The sequence below is a fragment of the Leucopleurus acutus genome (genome assembly GCF_964270905.1).
Source record: "Leucopleurus acutus genome assembly, chromosome: 10".
NCBI lineage: Eukaryota > Metazoa > Chordata > Mammalia > Artiodactyla > Delphinidae > Leucopleurus > Leucopleurus acutus.
Window position 1 is genome coordinate 15,146,822 of NC_139153.1, and position 17,605 is coordinate 15,164,426.

The following is a 17,605-nucleotide window of genomic DNA, read 5'->3' on the forward strand; positions in this document are numbered from 1 at the left end:
CTACTCTCCCTTCTTCCATAGTAATAGATTTATAGAACAAATACTACACTTTTCTAACCAAAAGATACATTTCCTAAACATCTTTGCAGCAAATAGAGTAAGCAGAAACTTCTCACATATTGTGAAACTTACACCTATTACGTTTGAGAGGAAATATCCAAAAAATTTAATGTTCTCCACCTACCCACCCAATATCACTACCATCTAGATGGCCAATGACATGAAAATATTGAAGGTAAAAGACCACTAGCCTGGGTGCTTGAGTGACTGCATGGAGCAGAAGCACAGCTGATCTCGACCACCTACTTTGCATTATTATATTAGATATTGGTAAATTTCTATCTTGTTTGAGGTATTTTGGGGGGCAGGAGTATTATAAGTTTAATAACTCTTATATATGCTCTACTTTTAATAATGAAAATATTTGCCCAAGATGGACTCGGCTTCTTCCCACCTAAATCTCTTCCCCTTCCTCTTCAGCAGTCATTAGCCTTACATCTGATTAGGATCTAGAGTGCCTTGTACATTACATTTCTTCTAGAGGATTTTTAAACAAATATTCCCTCTTTCTTCTTTGGCCATTGAAGGACTAAATCAGCCTACATATGTTGGTACCATTGATGTGAATTATTGCCCTGACTTGGGTTTGCATCATTTTACATGTGACTCATTAAGAATCAGGCTAACAAACTGAATTTAAAACCAAAAATCAATATATTGATTGTTTCTATTTCGAGCAGTAATAACAGGTGAGGATTTTAAGGGGGTTTTTTCCTTACTATTATCATTGAAAGTTCCCATTAAATTGTCATGACATTTTAATGGTCACGAAAACAAAAACTGTCACAAAGGAGTAGTGAGAAATTGAATGACTGTATGAAATTAACAAGCTTTTGAATAAATTCCGTGTGTCACATTGTCAGTGTTCCACGCTCACAGTAACATCAGTCCTGTTTTCAGTTAATCAGAAGCCATTATAACACACTGTTGATAAGACTATGGGTACTTTAATATATTCTGTGTTCACTTCCACTTAAATAGTATCCACTTGTAACATAATTTCTCCATGTCTTATGATTACAATGGGGTTTCTATTAGCTGACATGAAAGGAAATCAACCTCTTTCAAAAGTCACCCAAGCTCTGTTAGCAATCAAAACACAGTCATTTGAAAATAATACTAGTTCACAGGTTTTAATTAATAATTCAGATTTTAAAACTGTTTAATAGCACACAGATCATAGACATGATCTAGTTTTGCTTTATCTAAATTAAGTGAATTTAAGTACCATTTCATGTGAATGTACTTTGAACAAGATCTGTTTTAAGTATCCAACCTGTATTTCAAGTACCTTTCTGCTAACCAGAAACATAATTCAGATTATTTTGAAGCAAGGTTCACTGAAGGTAGCCATACATGCATTCAGTGAAATTTTCTTTGCTCTGTAAGACATTTAAAAACTCCAGATTTATTCTTCTTTAAGGAGAGGCCAGAGAGAACCACCTTTTCCTATTTTTGTCCTATCCATTTTTTGCTTAAGAGAAAAATAGCTTAGTATGAGTCGTTCCCTGAGTCTCAAATTCTATAATATTTGGAGAAATTCCCATAAACCAGAAAGGTGACCTGCCCAGGATGTCCTTGTGCCCAAGGTACAAGTCCTGCCGTGCTGGTTGCTATTAAAGACCCCAGTTGTCGAGGTTGCTCTCATTAAGCCATTCTGATGACCAGGGCTTATTGGATCCTGTGGTTTTATTGCTGGTTTTGGAGGAAGCATTTGGCAGGAGCATAAGCAAAAATGCATTCACAAACAAGGCTCTGTTCCAAAGGCCAGCAGGAAGTGCCTGAGAATGGCTCATAAAATGAGCTTTAAAGAATTACTGGGCCATTTGCTCTCTCCTGGAGCAACCAAGGTGCAGTGGAGGGAAAAGGGTCACCAAAATGTATTTAAAATTAAGTCCAAGCAATGCTAAGTATTGCAACGCCTAATTGTAAAGAGAATACATCTTTGCAGCCACCACTTATAGGAATGAATCTCAGCCCAATTAAAGCGAGAAAACTGTGTATTTGCTGCCAAGGCCTGAGGATCACAATCAGAGGATGTGCTTGGTGGTGCCAGCCCCTGTCACAGAAGGAGGCTAGTGGTTTGCCAACTCTCATAAACTCGGAGGAAGGCTGTGGGTACCGAGAGTTTATTGATCCCGACCAAGAGAACAGCACCTGAAAAGATAGGGATAGGAAAAAATATTCACCAGGAAAAGGTCCATGCTTCAAGCAGGACATAGTGTAGTTGAGTTGGCCAAAGTAAAAATAATACTATTAATTGGATCTTTCTCTATTTGCTGTGCATGAATTATTTTGTTTTAGTGTTTTAAATCTTCTTTATTTTTCTTTCTTTCTTTCATATATCAAGAATAACTACTAAGTGCCAGACAGTGAAGCGGTTTCATTGAATCTTCATGATGATCCTGGAATATAGGTACCAACGTCACATTCATTTCACAGAGGAGGATACTGAGGTTCAAATAGGATTAGTAACTTACTGAAGACCGTACGGTTTCTATTCATCAAGACAGAACTGAAAAGGAGATAGTCTGGTTCCAGGGCTCACATTCTCAAACACCAGGTTATTCTGCTTTCCAGATGTTGACTGAGGTCTCCCTGCCACTTACAGCATATAAAATGGCATAAACTGCCATTCCATTTTCAAACAAACAAACACAAAAGCTCAATGCCTTTCCACAGGGTTCTGTAGATTGCTGGGTTGGGGTGGGGAGTGCTGTATTGCTAGGTGTTAGAAATAGCTCCCTTTCTAATATCCTTGCTCCTCTGAATCCTTGGTTTTTTCTCCCTTCAGATGTGGTTCTTGATTTACCTCCACTCTTGTGTCCCTGCAAACAAGGAACTTAGCCCCTTATCTTGATCTTCATACATATATATACCCCCTCAACACACACACACTCACACTTGAAGCACCACCATTATCATACTTTGTGCTGCTGTTGTCAAGCTTATTGATTTAGTAAGATGTGACCCAAACACCTTAAAATCAAATATTAGGTATTTGATTCTTAAAAGTTCTTTTGCTTACGTCTGTTCTTTCTTTCTCTTCTCCAATAATCCACTACAGCCCTCTCTTTGAAGAGCAAGGGAAATCAAAATCTTCCCATTTTCCTCTGCAAAAAAGTTCACCTCCCTCCAGCTCCTACTACCAACTAAGAAATTGATGCATCTGCCCTAGTTCACACTGCTTATAGGAAAAGGAAATAAAATTCAATTCCATATATCATCTCTCTAGAGGACATTTGCTTAACCACCAGGCTTAACTGCCTCTCTAGCTAGAGCTTCACCCAAGGCTTAACTGCCTCTCTAACTAGAGTCTGACCCTAGACACAGGCCATATGATCTGCCCTCAGACCAGAGACAGTGCTCGTTTTCTCTCTTTCCACACCTCAAAAGCAACTTCAATTATGTGTTACTTTGAGGGCATTAAATCTGATTTTCAGCTCTAAGATTTCTTTTACCCTGCTCCTGACTTTCCACCAATCAAATTTTGTTTCCCCCCTTTGCAAATCCTTCTGAAGAAGTCTCAGCATTGAGATGTGGTGCTGGAGTAAACAAGACTGAGGAGCATGTGTGTGTGTTCACCTTTGTGATGCAGTTCTCACGTTGGAGGTACGTGTTTTGTTTTCACCTATGGCAAAAATATCTTGTTGGAGGAGGAGAAGCTGATACTCTTGCCCAGTGAAAGGGAAATGGTGAAAGATACCAAGAATAATTCTCTAGTTCTGCATCAGTCTTGGAGAATTCCCAGATATAGTATATGCAACTTTTGCAATCAAAGTACTCTTTTTGAATCTTAAGACAAGGTAAGGTAATTCTGATTTCATATCTCCATTAATTTTCCCCTTAGAAGAGGACCACTCATGGAGAATACCAAAATTGTTCATGTTACTATTTCCTGTTTCCTGGTGGTTTTGAATAAGCTGAAGTTCTTGGTACTGTAATTAATTTTCCCAGATCTCTATTAAGTGGCATACAAAAATATCTCTACTTAGACCAGTTTCATTTTCCACCATCATTTTCAAGATGCGATATACTCAGTTACAGAGTTTGTGATATTACTGTGTTTCCTAGCACAACTCAGTAACATAACATGACATAACCTAATAAAGCACAGTGATATTGTCAAATTCTGTAAAAGAGGCAATAGCTAAGTCTTGATACTGGACATAAATTTGGAATGGTAATATGCAAGCAGGAAGTAAAGAGATATTTTAAGAGATTCTGGTGTCAAATCCATTTACAATCCAAGTTAAAATTCCTCCTTTTGTGGTATAAAAGTATTTTTATAAAAATTCATAAATAAATGGAGAGAAGTGAGTCGTTTCTTGGTTTCCTGAGAATAATGAATCCACTGAAAACCATTTTCTTATGGTGTTTAAGAAAAAATATATAGGATAATAGTCGGGGGGGGGGGATAGGTTTTTTCTATCAGCCCAGCATCAAGGTTTTCAGAGTGAAAAGCATTTAATAAACACAAGTAAACAAATATGAAATAATTGGCCTATTATAATATACATGTAAGACTGGATTTGAAATTCTATAAATGGACTCATTTGTCTGATTAATGGTGGTAAGAACAGTGTCAGCTATGACTTAAAAAAAAGATACAAGTTTTAGGCATGACCTGTCCTCTGTCTTGCTTATTAAGTTTGCATATTCCCTATAGTTAAAACTAAATGAGAGAAGCAGAAGTGAAGGATGGAGTGATGCAACTTTGATAGCATAGGATAGACTGGATGTGAGAGGACTGAAGAGTTCAGATCTTCAGTGTTTCTGGAAAGAAAAGAAGCAGTTTAAGTAGGCATGCAAAGATTAAACAACCCACTAATGAATTCCCGACGAGGTTATTAGTGATAGAACAGAATGATCAGACTGTGACCAATGATCAGAACGATTAAGAACACAGGTTTAGGATCAGACTGTATAGGTTCAAATGTTAGCCTCACCGTGCTAGCTGTTGATACAGGGCAGATTAAATATTCTCTATCTCAGTTTTTGGCTCTTTAAAATGAAGCTACAGGGAATTCCCTGGTGGTCCAGTGGTTAGGACTCCACGCTTTCACTACCATAGGCTGGGTTCAATCCCTGGTCGGGGAACTAAGATCCCTCAAGCCTCGCGGCCTAATTAATTAAAATGAAGCTACCAAGAGCACCTGTCTTAGAAGAATAATCATATAATGTCTTTTAAATGTTTAGAAGATGTTAAGTACTAAATAATAATGTTGGGGACTTTGTATTATTAATGATCTACCTACATATCACCAAAAGGAGGTTGTTTAGAATTTTTAAATAGGTCTCATTTTTTATTTTCATCTCAGTCTGATGATGTAACAAAACATATTTTCTTGAAGTCTGTTTATGGAACTCCCTTTTCTGCTCACCCAGTGGCCAGCCCAAATGCTCAGTGAATAAATGAAAAAAAAAAGGCCTAAAGTCAAATTTTATTCCAAGCACTGCCACATCCCATTTCATTTTACTACAGAGAATGTTTCGCCAACTTGACAGGAGTTATTACATGGAGGGTCATTGAACCTCTCTGCCCAGAAAGCTACACAGCCCAGCTGGAGGCAGACGTAACCTCTTGGCCTGGTGTGTGAGTAGCCAGAAAACTCCTAGGCTGCCCTGCTTCTTCTTGGTCTTCGATTGTGCCTTTTGGCACCTACTCATTTTCCCATCTCTTGTTCTACAGGGAGGATAGTGCCAGTACCTTTTTAGTCAATTATCTCTAAAGAGATTTCTTAGGGCTATTTGTGCTCCTTGAGATTAATGAATGATACAAATAGTGCTCAAGTGCAAAAAGAGGAGTATCTGGAGTAGGTCAAGTCCTCAGGTGAATAAAGGATGCACTGCAGCATGTGGGAAGATGTGGACTCAGCTGTGTGTGTGCGTGTGTGTGTGTGTGTGTGTGTGTGTGTGTGAGTGGGGGGGGAGAGAGATCAAGGTAGTCTTTTCTCCAGAATAAACATTTGAGGATTTTGCTGAGGAGCCATGAGTGACAGAGAAAATACATTCCATCGTGAACACCAAAGTAGCTAATCCAAAAGACACTGGGGTTTAAATAAATTTCAGTTAAACATTTGAATGCATCAGTTAAGAGCTTGGAGGATTACAGTGAAAGGCGTTTCTAGTACAGGGGAAGGGAATTCTTATTTACTGACATACTTCCCAGCTACTGGAACTTTATAAACATCATAACATTTAATCTCCACAGTGACCCTGAGATGTAGCTATTATGACACTATTTTATAATAAATAAACATACCAGAGTTCAGAAAGGTTAAGTAACTTGCCCAAGGCTACACAGCTAGAAGACGGCCAGAAAGGGACTCCTACCTAGCTCTGACTCTGGAAGCATTTTCAGCTCTTCAGGATACCACTCTGGTCATTCCATAGAGGGAGAGGGAAAAAGCAGAGGAAAGGGAGAAGGGGAAAAGAAGAAGGCAAAGCAGAATTTCTTTTTTATCCAACAGTCTTCCTGCCTTTTGGGGAAGAAAGTCCTAGCCTGGTACAAAAGTCTGCATGTTGTAGCAAAAAAGCCAAACTGACCGCTGCCCCCCCCCCCCCTGAGGTCTGAGGGAGTTTGTCCAGAGCCTCAGCTGTAATTACCTCCTGTCCCAGATCATCAGCAAAGGGGGCTGGAGTGTTAGTTTTGGTGGAAATATGGTGAACCTGTGTCCTTTCAAGAACAATCCCACTCTTAACTCCCTTTTGACCCACTTTTGTGATGCTCATTAGAGTAAAAGGGAATGATTTCCTTGAAGTTAGTCTCCAGGGTCCTTGATAAGAGGGATTAATGTGAACATTTACAGCAACCAGAGTCCTTTCTGACAGAGCACATAATAAGCCCTTTTATTCATTGTGATGGTTTAATCAGAATGTTTGATTTCAAAATTTGCAACCTATGTAGAATATAAAAGGTGGAGTTTTCAAGGTAATGGAGCTGAGCCCCTGGCTAAATGTGTTACTACTCCTGTTTATACAAAGAGTGTGAAATGAGAGCACTTTTTCAAACACCTCGCACACACTTACGCTCTGAGTTTACCAGAGTTTTTATCCTACCGACTTCAATTTGCAAGAACTTGCACAACTGGAATTAAGGAGTTGACTTCATGATTGTTGCTAAATACTGTTTTTTTTGTTTGTTTGTTTGTTTGTTTCTATCAAATTGTTTTACTCTGAGCAAGGTCTTTGGAGTCACAGCTACAATCTGCATTTTCTTTGCAGCTTTCACCAGCTCAGCCCTCAGGGAAATTGAGGGTCAGTGATAAGGACTTTTGCATGCATTGTCATTTAGAGACAGAGAGGGAGAAACAGAGAGAGAGAGAGAGAGAGAGAGAGAGAGAGAGAGAGAGAGAGAGAGAGAGAGCAGAAGCCAGAGCAAGAATGTGCTCCTATTTTAAATAAAATCCCATTCTTTTCCCAAGCACTTTCACTTCTATCATCTTTGTAACTACTTATAGTAACCTTGACAGGTGAACAGGAAAGATACTACCGATGTACAGGATAGGTATACTTGGTTCTATGGGCAGTGCACTTAAGTGTTATACAAATAAATATTTTTAAATTTTAATTGCTGTGCACTGCATTTTAAAATTTCCTTCTATTTATGATGAATGACACCAATTTTCTAGATACAGTGGTGATAAGTATGTCCTTTTAAACAAATGTACTTACTAAAAAGTCAAAGCAATTTGATTGGGAAAAATAAATAATAGTGTATGTGGTACGTGGATATTTCAGACCCCACAAAAATAATGTGTAGATGCCTGAAGTTTGGGGATGATTTAAGAAAATGGGCTGTTTGAGCTCCAAAGGATATGGTGGATCAGGAGACAGGACACTTTTGAGAGAACCAGAGTGGTCTGTGTTAGGAATGAGCAGGGATGTGGTTGGGTGGTAGGGGTGGGGGAAGAAATAGAAACAAAAGGAAAATCAACTTACAGAATGCTGAAGGACTTTCAGAAAAAGACAGTTCAACTTAAAATGGTTTGTGTTCTTGTGTCAATATACCTTTCCTCCCCCAAACCTCCACAAATGTTTTGATACAAACCAAAAACAATGTGAATATATTTAGCAGTGCTTTATGTGGGGGACAGAACTAAAAGTACCATCTACTCTTGGGTCAAAACCAGGGTGAAGAAAAGAGGGAAAACTGTAAGAGGTAGTGCAGAGACAAAGCTGGAGCTGGAAACAATGGTCAGAATGAATATCTGTCTACTGGGATATGCAGGAATCTGGACACTGATTTTCCTACAGAACAGTGAGTAGATTTTATTTAGACTTTAAGAGGCAGAAAATGCCAGCTGACAGGAGTTTTGTGTAAATGAAATTGGTCTGAGTCATAGTACTTCTTTCTGACAAAGTTGAAATTGGTTCTTTCAGTCTCAGCCTCATTCTGCCGAATCTCTCAGGATCCCTTTAAATAGCTGCATCTCATAGACAGGTGCTCGAGAAGTATTGGTTGATTTAATACACTAAAATGATAAGTGATTTGCTTGCATTTCATTATAATTTATTATAAGAATCTCTTAAATGTAGAGTTTGTTCATTAGTTCATGTATTCGTGAAATTATTTATTAACCCTACTCAACTGCAATTGCATGTATGACTTCCTTGTACAAAATGAGTATATGGGCTTGTTTTTGTATTCCCAGTACATAAAACAGTAATGGCACACAGTAGGTACTCAATAAACGTTTGATTAATGATTAATGAGCTCAGAGAAATAAAAAACGACTTTAAATCACTTATTAAATTATTTAAGCCTCCGTATGATATGGTCCTTCTTACCACTTCTTTTCGTCTGTTGTTCAGGAAACTCCATACACAATGAACATTTTATTTTCATGTTTCTCAGAACACAATAGGTTTCCTTCCCTTTATGGTCCTCGGTCTTTTCCTTTCTTCTGCTTGAAAAATTCCTCCCAGATCCCTGCATCGCTGGATTCTTTCTAACATTCAGATTTCCACCTACATGCTACCTTCTTAGGGAAGCCTCTCTTGGCCAAACAGTCTAAAGTAGCAGCTCCCCATCACTCTCTATTTTTCCCCCAAAGGTCTAATCACTGTCAGAAATGATGATTTGTTTAATTTATTTCAATTTTTGCGAAATAGACTATAAGCTTCAAGAGAAGAGGGACCTTGTCCTCCCTCAGTAACTAGGTCAGTGCTCACAAAAAGCAGGTATTGAACATGTTTAATGAATTAACAAATAATTATAACTAAAGCAGATGTGTGAATGCAAAATACTACATATGGAGTCCAGCATATATTCTTCAGGAATTGAGAGGATAAGAACAGTTTTTCTTGGATCATAGAAGATTGCAGAGAGCAGAGGCTAGGATGTATTCTGAAAAATGATGTTGTAGCCAGACTCCAAAATGGCCCGCAGTGAACCTGCTCATGGTATCCACTTCCTCCTCTAGTCCCTTCCCACCACATTTTACTAGAATCGGTCTGTGTGACCAACAGTATGGCAGAAATTATGGCACATCACTTCTGAAGTTTGGTCATAAAAGATCATGGCCAATGAGAGAGAGACAAACCCATGAGCAGAGGGGATGTTTATTTCTTTTATATAAAAGGAAAGAGTGTTCACATAGTTGAAAGATAATGTTTGGGCTTTGGATTTAAATAAGCCTGTGTTTGAATTCAGCTCTTGGTTTTATAAACTGTGAGACACTGAAAAGTTTACTTCTCAGCTCTTTTAAGTGTTACTTAATATACTTATTATCTGATACCTAAAGGATATTCAACAAACGTTTGCTGAAAAGAAGAATGGATGGGTGAATCTAATCTATAAACATATGTTATAATAGTTATGTTATTGGATTATTGTGAGAATCAAATGAAATGCTATAAGTAACCTGTTTAAATACTATGTCAAATAGTCCTCAATAAGTTATATGGTTACCTAATAAGTACGTACCATTATTATGCATATTTTGCACATGAAATGCTAAACTCCAAAAGCTTAAGAAAACTTGCCAAAAGGTCACTGAACTAGTAATTAATTGTTGGAGCTAAGCTTCAAATTCTAAGGAGCTACAGTTTTTACCACAATGCCATAATGCCTAAATGATGACCCAGTTGATCTAACACATTCTAATTTCTGCTACAATCATAATCATGTTCATTGTTTGATCTGGGTCTCTTTGCATGGCAGGGACAGAAATTTACTTAAAGCATTCTAAACTAAAGGAGGGGGCAGGTATAAAGTTTTCAAGAGAAATCATGCCGACAGTACAGAAACGTGACTGAGAACAGGAAGGCCAAAGGACAGCTGTTCCCTCCCTCCATCTCCTTTTTATTTTTCCAGTCGTCATGGTCTACGTCATCTCTGCTTTTCTTTGAGCATCTGCTCCATTCTCTTCTCGGCAGATCAGTCTCCTTGTATTTACTTACAGTTCATGCACCCTTAAAATCTCAGACTGCATATTGTTTTGGCTTATCCTAACCGCTCTATACACTTCTCAGCTCTTGAACCTACCATGAAGTTTGCTTGTGTCTCGTATTTGAGATTTTTGAGATGTTTAATGCCAGACAACTGTGACTATAGAAAAGAGGTTATCCATCCAGCAACCTAGGTTTGCTCTTTTACAAGACAAGCAGAAACTGTAATTATCATCTTCAGCATAATGATTAATCAAGGAGATCACTGTCCAATTGCCTCAATTAGGTATTTCATTTATTTTAAGAGTAGAATAAGTACAGTCCAATCACTTACTCAGTAATCAGAAACAACTGAAAAATAACATATTTGCTCATAGAAATACTAGGGTCAAGTATATGGAAAACATAAAATTCCTGAACTGCTATCTTTGAACTTTTACATACCCTCTTACCTTATTAGATAAGTCTCTGTGACCTTTTTAATTAAAACTGTGTAATAGATGCAAATACCAACAGATTTCTTGAATTTTCTCACATTATGACTGTCACTTAGAAAACCAAAAGTAGTGTGATTCTTTCAAGGTATGATTGTAGCAGCCATTGTAGCTCAGCCCATCTAGGAAGTCACCTGACACTTTGGGGGACAGTTACAGTTGAGAATTTGCTACCTTCAGCACTTGGGTCTCTCTGCCTGAAACTGCTCCGTGGACTTCTTTATTCCATGAGCATAGTATGACTTACATCCCCTGTATGCCTGCTGAGAATTTAATGTCCTCAGGAGTGACCCTCAACCCAGGAGGTAAAGGAGTTGGTAGGTAAGAACCCTAGCTTCCTTGCCCTGTGGTGGAGCAATCGTGTGGTGTGTTCTGTACAGCTTCTCAGAGGGCCCCACTGTACTTAGCCATAGTTGCCCACTGTGATAACCTACCCCTGAGCTTCCTTTTTGTGGGTTTTCTGTCCTTCCTTTATACTTTCCTTGTCCTTCACCATGCTTCCTGAAATTACCTTCCAAATATACTACTTCATCCGAATCCTTGTCATGAAGTCTGGTTTTGAAGAAAGTCAAGCAAACAGAAAGAGTATACCACAGACATTTAAAACAAGTCTTATCTGCCAATTTATTAAGCAGCGACTCTTTGCCAAGCACTGCTCCAGAAGCTGAAAATGCAGCAATGAACTGAATAGCCAAAGAGATTCGTCTCCTGTGGGAATTCCATGTTTCTCTCTTTTTTTTTTCTTTTTCATGGCACACATGGAGTTTTCTGAAGCTTCACATTAAATTTGAACAGCCAGTTTCCGTATTTCTTCATAAAGCAGAGAATATGATGCCTTATAGAAACAAAATCAATTTTTGTTTTTCTTTCAGTGAATTATTACCTAAAACACCAAATAATGGGACTGTATTGCTGTTGTTACCACTATTCAAATGTTGACGAGAGGTAGAGAAACTCATGATGGTATTCAACAGCCCAAACATGCTGCAGCATCAAACATCTGCCCTGAATCCATCTTTGGTACTACATAGTTAATGGTATAAAATATTCAGACTCACCTCTGGACCGTAAGAGGTGCTGTGCTGCATAGTAAGTACAGATGGAGCCTCTGGATGCTTTGAGTCTGAACCCCTGTCTGGAAGCCACAGGCAGGCAAGGCAGTTGGCTCGCCAAAACAAAAAATGTTCTTGATATTCTGTTTTTGAAAAGTTCTCTTGCTTGTCATCACAGAGTCACTTACAATCAGGGAGTCAGTTTTGTATTCAAGAGGTTCTCTTTCTATCAGCAAAGGGTTTATAGGCACTTTCACTAAATTGCTTCTCTAAAAGAAGTAGTCAGGATCTCATATGCATTGGCTTAAGGATATCTCTGCCTAAAGACAGAGGAATGGCCTAGATGACCCGCTAACAGCTCTTTATGCCTCAGAATCTGTGAAAATTTCTTCTAAAATTTTGGTTCACATTCAAAGCATTTTTGGTTTAGATCATTGAAACTTAGACTCTCTTTACTCATCTAAAGAAGATATAACTTTTTAACATACACTTTCACATACATAATATACTTTCGTGTGTGTATGTTTGCATATATATATTTAATTATATGCAATGTATTTTATATATTACGCTGTTCATGATTTTGTATATTAATATATCTGTACAAGCATGTCTCTATTTAGTAATTCAGTAGATTCTGAAAATAATGTAACTATAGAGCCAGTGCTGCTCTAATTTTAAAAATGAGACAATTAGGACTCAAAATGCAACTTGCCCAAACTCACACATCTTGTAAGTGATAGAGCCAGTTCATTTAACTCCAAATTCCTGACACTTTCCAACATTTCATGCTGACTTTACATATCTTGTATTTAGTCTTCTGTACTTTTCCCCTACCAATAAATTCATAATTAATTTTCTGCATATAAAAATGTAAACACTTAAATTTAAACAATAATAGCAAACTAGGATCCTGTGGATAATAAGCTAGAGCACTATGTCATACTTCATTTTTTTTTTTTTAATTAAAGGAAAAAAAACTTATTCACACACGGAAACATCTCACCGAAATGGATTTTTGTGGGATCTTCATTCCTATTGATTTAATTAGAAAAGCATTATGGAATAAATGGTTAGAAAGCTTGGGTCCCAGGATGAGCCTGACCTCAAACATCCCTGTACCATGTCCTAGAAAATTACTTGATCTTTGTCAGCTTCTGCTTATTTATCTGTAAAATGGGTTTATAATAGTTCCTGCCTCTTAGTTTTGCTAAATGATACGAGATTTTGAGTAGATGCTCAATAAATGTTAGCTATCCCCATTGGCAGAATGCATCTAAAAAAATATTCTGTCTCTTCAAGGACTCAGGAAACTATGATGACCCACAAGCTAAATCCAGTCTACTGCTTGTTTTTGTAAATAAAGTTTTATTGGCACACAGCAACACACATTTGTTTATATATGGTTGCTTTCACGCTGTAACAGCAGAGAGCTTGGCCTGCAAATCAAAGGTATTTACTGTGTGGCTTTTTATACCCCTGGTCTACCCCTTCACCAACACTCCTTCAGACTAATATCTCTATTAAGCCTGGCTGATCTTTATGTGACACAGCCAAGAAGAGGATCTGAGAAAGGAAATTGAAAGTACCCCAGACAAAGGTAACTGCACCATGGAGCAGATAATAGCCAAACCTAAGAGTGTCAATATGAACTGGAGATATAAATCCTCAGGCATCCAGCGATATTAGAAGAGTGGTACTAGGGGGAAAAGTTGAGAAAGTTGACTTTTAACAGCTATGATCCCAGGCACAAATGAAACTTCTTTTATTTGAAAAACTAAGCTGCTTCAACCCACAGTTTTTTATTAAAGGTATTTATGAGTACTCTTCCAGTCCCACACATATAAACCATGCACCACCTGAGCCAGGCCACTGCACGTTCAAGCTTTGTGACACATATGAAGCAAGATTTACCTGCATTACAACAGTGAAAGGGAAATAAATTCGGTGATTTCATTACTCTCTGTTCAATGAAATCCTTATTTTATTGCTGAGCTTTGACATTTTTTCCAGAACCTCAACTATCTTTTCTCTCACCCACTAAGAAGTAGCAGCAGCACCAAAAAATAATCTGGACATCTGGATATTGCATTCAATAATTGATTTGAATCTCAGTTGTACTGCTACAATGAAAGTAGAGGAGATAAAAAGAACTTTACCCATACAACAAATAAAGGAATTGGAAAAATAGTCTTTTTTTCTCTCTCTCTCTCTCTTCAAAATATTAAATTTTATCAATCAGAATCTAACAGCTCTGGGACCAAAACATGCTTTGTTGTTAACAATATCTCAATCACACATATTGCTTTTCCAATACAACTTTCAGGGGACTGATTTGTGATAAAACTGATATAGGAAATGCAGAGGGGGACAGACATATAGCCAAATAAATCAGGTTAAAATGAAATTGATGGAATGGACTCAAAGGCAACTCTTCACTCACTTTCTCCAGTTTCGATGCTGCGTTTGGTCTTAATGGCTGCCTTTGAAACCTTTGTATCTGACCTATTCATAGGAAGAATAAAGCACCGAAAACTACTAACATCTAGGCAGTGCTGCCTTTTTAAAAGTTTGTCTTTAGTTGATAAACAGGCTTTCTCCAGAGGAGAAATAACGCCCTGTGGTACAGTCTTGAGCTTTGTAGAACAGTTTACTGTGTCACCTGCCAGTGTTACATTCTCTACCAGGAGGGGCAGGATGAGGGCAGAAGGGAATTATTCAGGGTAATTGGAGTCTTTACTCTTAATTACTACATTTTACTGCCTCCACAGCAAATAACTACTTGGATTTTAAGTGGAAAATGGGCTCTGTCAACACTGGACTATTTAATAAATGAAAATGAGAAAATGTCACAGGACAGAAATGAGAAAGCAAAGCTAGGTGTTTACCTCAAGCTCCTTACAAAAATAAATTCTAGATGAATCACAGATCTAGATGTAATAAGTGAAATTACAAGGATACTAAAGGGGAATAATTTTATAATCCTGAGCTTTAGAAATGTTTTTGCATGTGTCACAAAACAAAAACATTTAAAGGAAATCAGAGATACTTTGAATTACAAAAATATCAATTTTACATGCTAAAATTTCTATAAGATAAAAATACCACAAGCAAAATTAAAATAAAAGTTGAAATATGTTAAGTAACTTGGAATAGAGAACTATTAATACACTTATAATAAATAATTTCTGGAAATTAATAAGAAAAATCTGAACCCCTCCATACAAAACTAGGCAAAGACCATGTGTAGGAAATTTGCAAAAGAATTTTGAATTTCTAATATGCACATGAAAAGTTCAATTTTATTAATAAACCAGGACATCCAAATTAAAGCCACAAAAATTTGTAACTTATCAGATGGTAAATGAAAAATTAAGCAATATATACACTTGAGAGGGACTGAGGAAACCGCATACTCAGCGATGCTGCAAGTATAATTTGGTATAACTGTTTCTTAAGGGTTTTTAATCAAGATGTATTCACATGTGAAATGTAAAACTTACATTCCCCAGCAATTCAACTTTCTAGTATCTACTCTAAGGATATAATTGGTCAAATGAGTAAAGGAATATATAATACATGGTCATTATATCACTGTCTAATGAAGTCTAACTAAGCCCGTTAACAGTGAGTTACTTAAAATAATATGGTAAAGTTCATATAATCAGATACTACGTAGCCATTTAAAAGTGTGTGTATATCTATCTATATTCCTTGATGCCTAATAATTGGAATTATTTTGGATTTATTTTGGGGACCTCTTCTTTCTTTAGAAAATTTCACTCTTGGTGACTTCAGCCACTCTTATGGCTTCAGGTAATATTTATATGCAATATAGACCTTCACATCTAACTATATGACATCCCTAAAACGGAACTCTTAATTCCTTCCTCAAAGTAGTTCTTCAGTCTTACTCATACAAAACACAACTATCCATTTGACCATCTTTGATATCATCTTCTCCCTCAAAATTGATATCCCTCCAGCAGCAAACATTATTAACATCACAAATTCCTCCACAGTATCTCCACTTTTCCTTCTCCTTTGCTACCCTCTCACCCATGGTTTCCTCATCTATTCAATAACATCTGAACAACTGTATAGCTTCCCAAACTGTTTCATCACTTGCATAATTACAGTCTTTTATATGTTATCACACATATTAGCCAAAGAAATTTAATTAAAAATTAGATTATATAATCTATTAAATCGTGAAAAGATTAAATTAGATAATAAAATCAATTAAAATGAGATCATGCAATCGATTTCTTAAAATTGTGTGGGGTCCTATTGTTCTTGGAACGCAATTCAAAATCCAAAACATGGGCAGTGAGGCCAGCATGACCTGATCCCTGCCAACCACTTCAGCTTTCTCTCATACCATTCATTTTCTTCAAAAAACTCCACAATGTCCTTTTTTTTCTAGGTTTGGAATGTCTTAGTTCCTTTCAGCCTCTAAGTCTTTAAATATGTTGTTCCCCCTACATGGAATTTTCTTCAGTGTCATCCCTTGTATCATTTATAGGAGAGTTTTTGCAAATTAGCCCCAATTCCTCGCCTCTCACTATACCCACGTTTTTTGCAATATGACTTTGGAGGACCTTTCATCACAAGCATAGTCTACTTTACCGCTGCTTAATCTGGCCTGGCCTTACAACCAAAATGCAGCAGAAGTGACAATCTGCCAATTCTGAGCCTCTGCTTCAAAATAGCTTTGTAATCTTTTGCTCACTCTCTTTCTCTTGGAACCCCACCCAGCCACTATGATAAAAGCTGAGACTAACCTGCTGGAGCATAAGAGACTCTGTGCAGAAGAACTGAGTCAGTCCAGTTGCCTCAGCCTGTACTGAAAGGACCCAGCAAAATCAGTAGAGCTGCTTATTCCATCCCCAATAATAAGTGAGCACAGATGAGACCAGAAAAACCACCTAGTAACCCAAAGACTTGTGACCAGGAATAAAGGTTTACTGCTATATACCACAGGGGTTTTCTCCTTGTTTGTTTAACAGCATTATTATAGCATTAGGTATAAAAAACACAATGTATCACTGATATTGGATAAACTCTAGTTTTCATCCATCACAGATTTCATCCATCTTGAGTCCTACTTTCCTGCACCACCAATAAATAACCCCTACATTTTAGTCTCTCAGAGTTTCTTCAACTATTTATTAAGGTTTTTATGCTATGTATATATTTAGATGAGCCCTTTCCCACTACATACACAGACTCATCATGGCCAAGGACATGTGTGTTTTGTCAAGCACTGTACCTTCAAAATATCAGAGTGCCTGACACATGATAGTAGCTCAGTAAAAACAAGTTAAATAAATTCATAAATATATGAATATATCTTTGTAATATATTGTTCCTGAAAAATAAGATTAAATTTTTATTTCCATCCTTGCATAGAAATAGAATAAACTTTATTTTATTCATGTGATGAAATACTATACAACAGTTAAAAGGAAAGAAGGAAACCACCATGTAGAAATATGACTAAATTTTAAAACTTAGTGTAGAGGGGGAAAAAAACGTTGCAAAAGGAATTGCACTCTGATATCATTTATACCAAGATTTAAAACAAAAGGAATAAAACACAAA

The 17,605-nt window shown here is 37.2% G+C and overlaps 1 protein-coding gene across 1 annotated transcript in view; it reads right to left on the minus strand.

The window, feature by feature from the left end:
- CNTN6 (contactin 6) overlaps positions 1–17,605 on the minus strand; it is a gene marked incomplete at both ends in the record, with an annotated part of 231,957 nt that overhangs the window by 109,451 nt on the left and 104,901 nt on the right.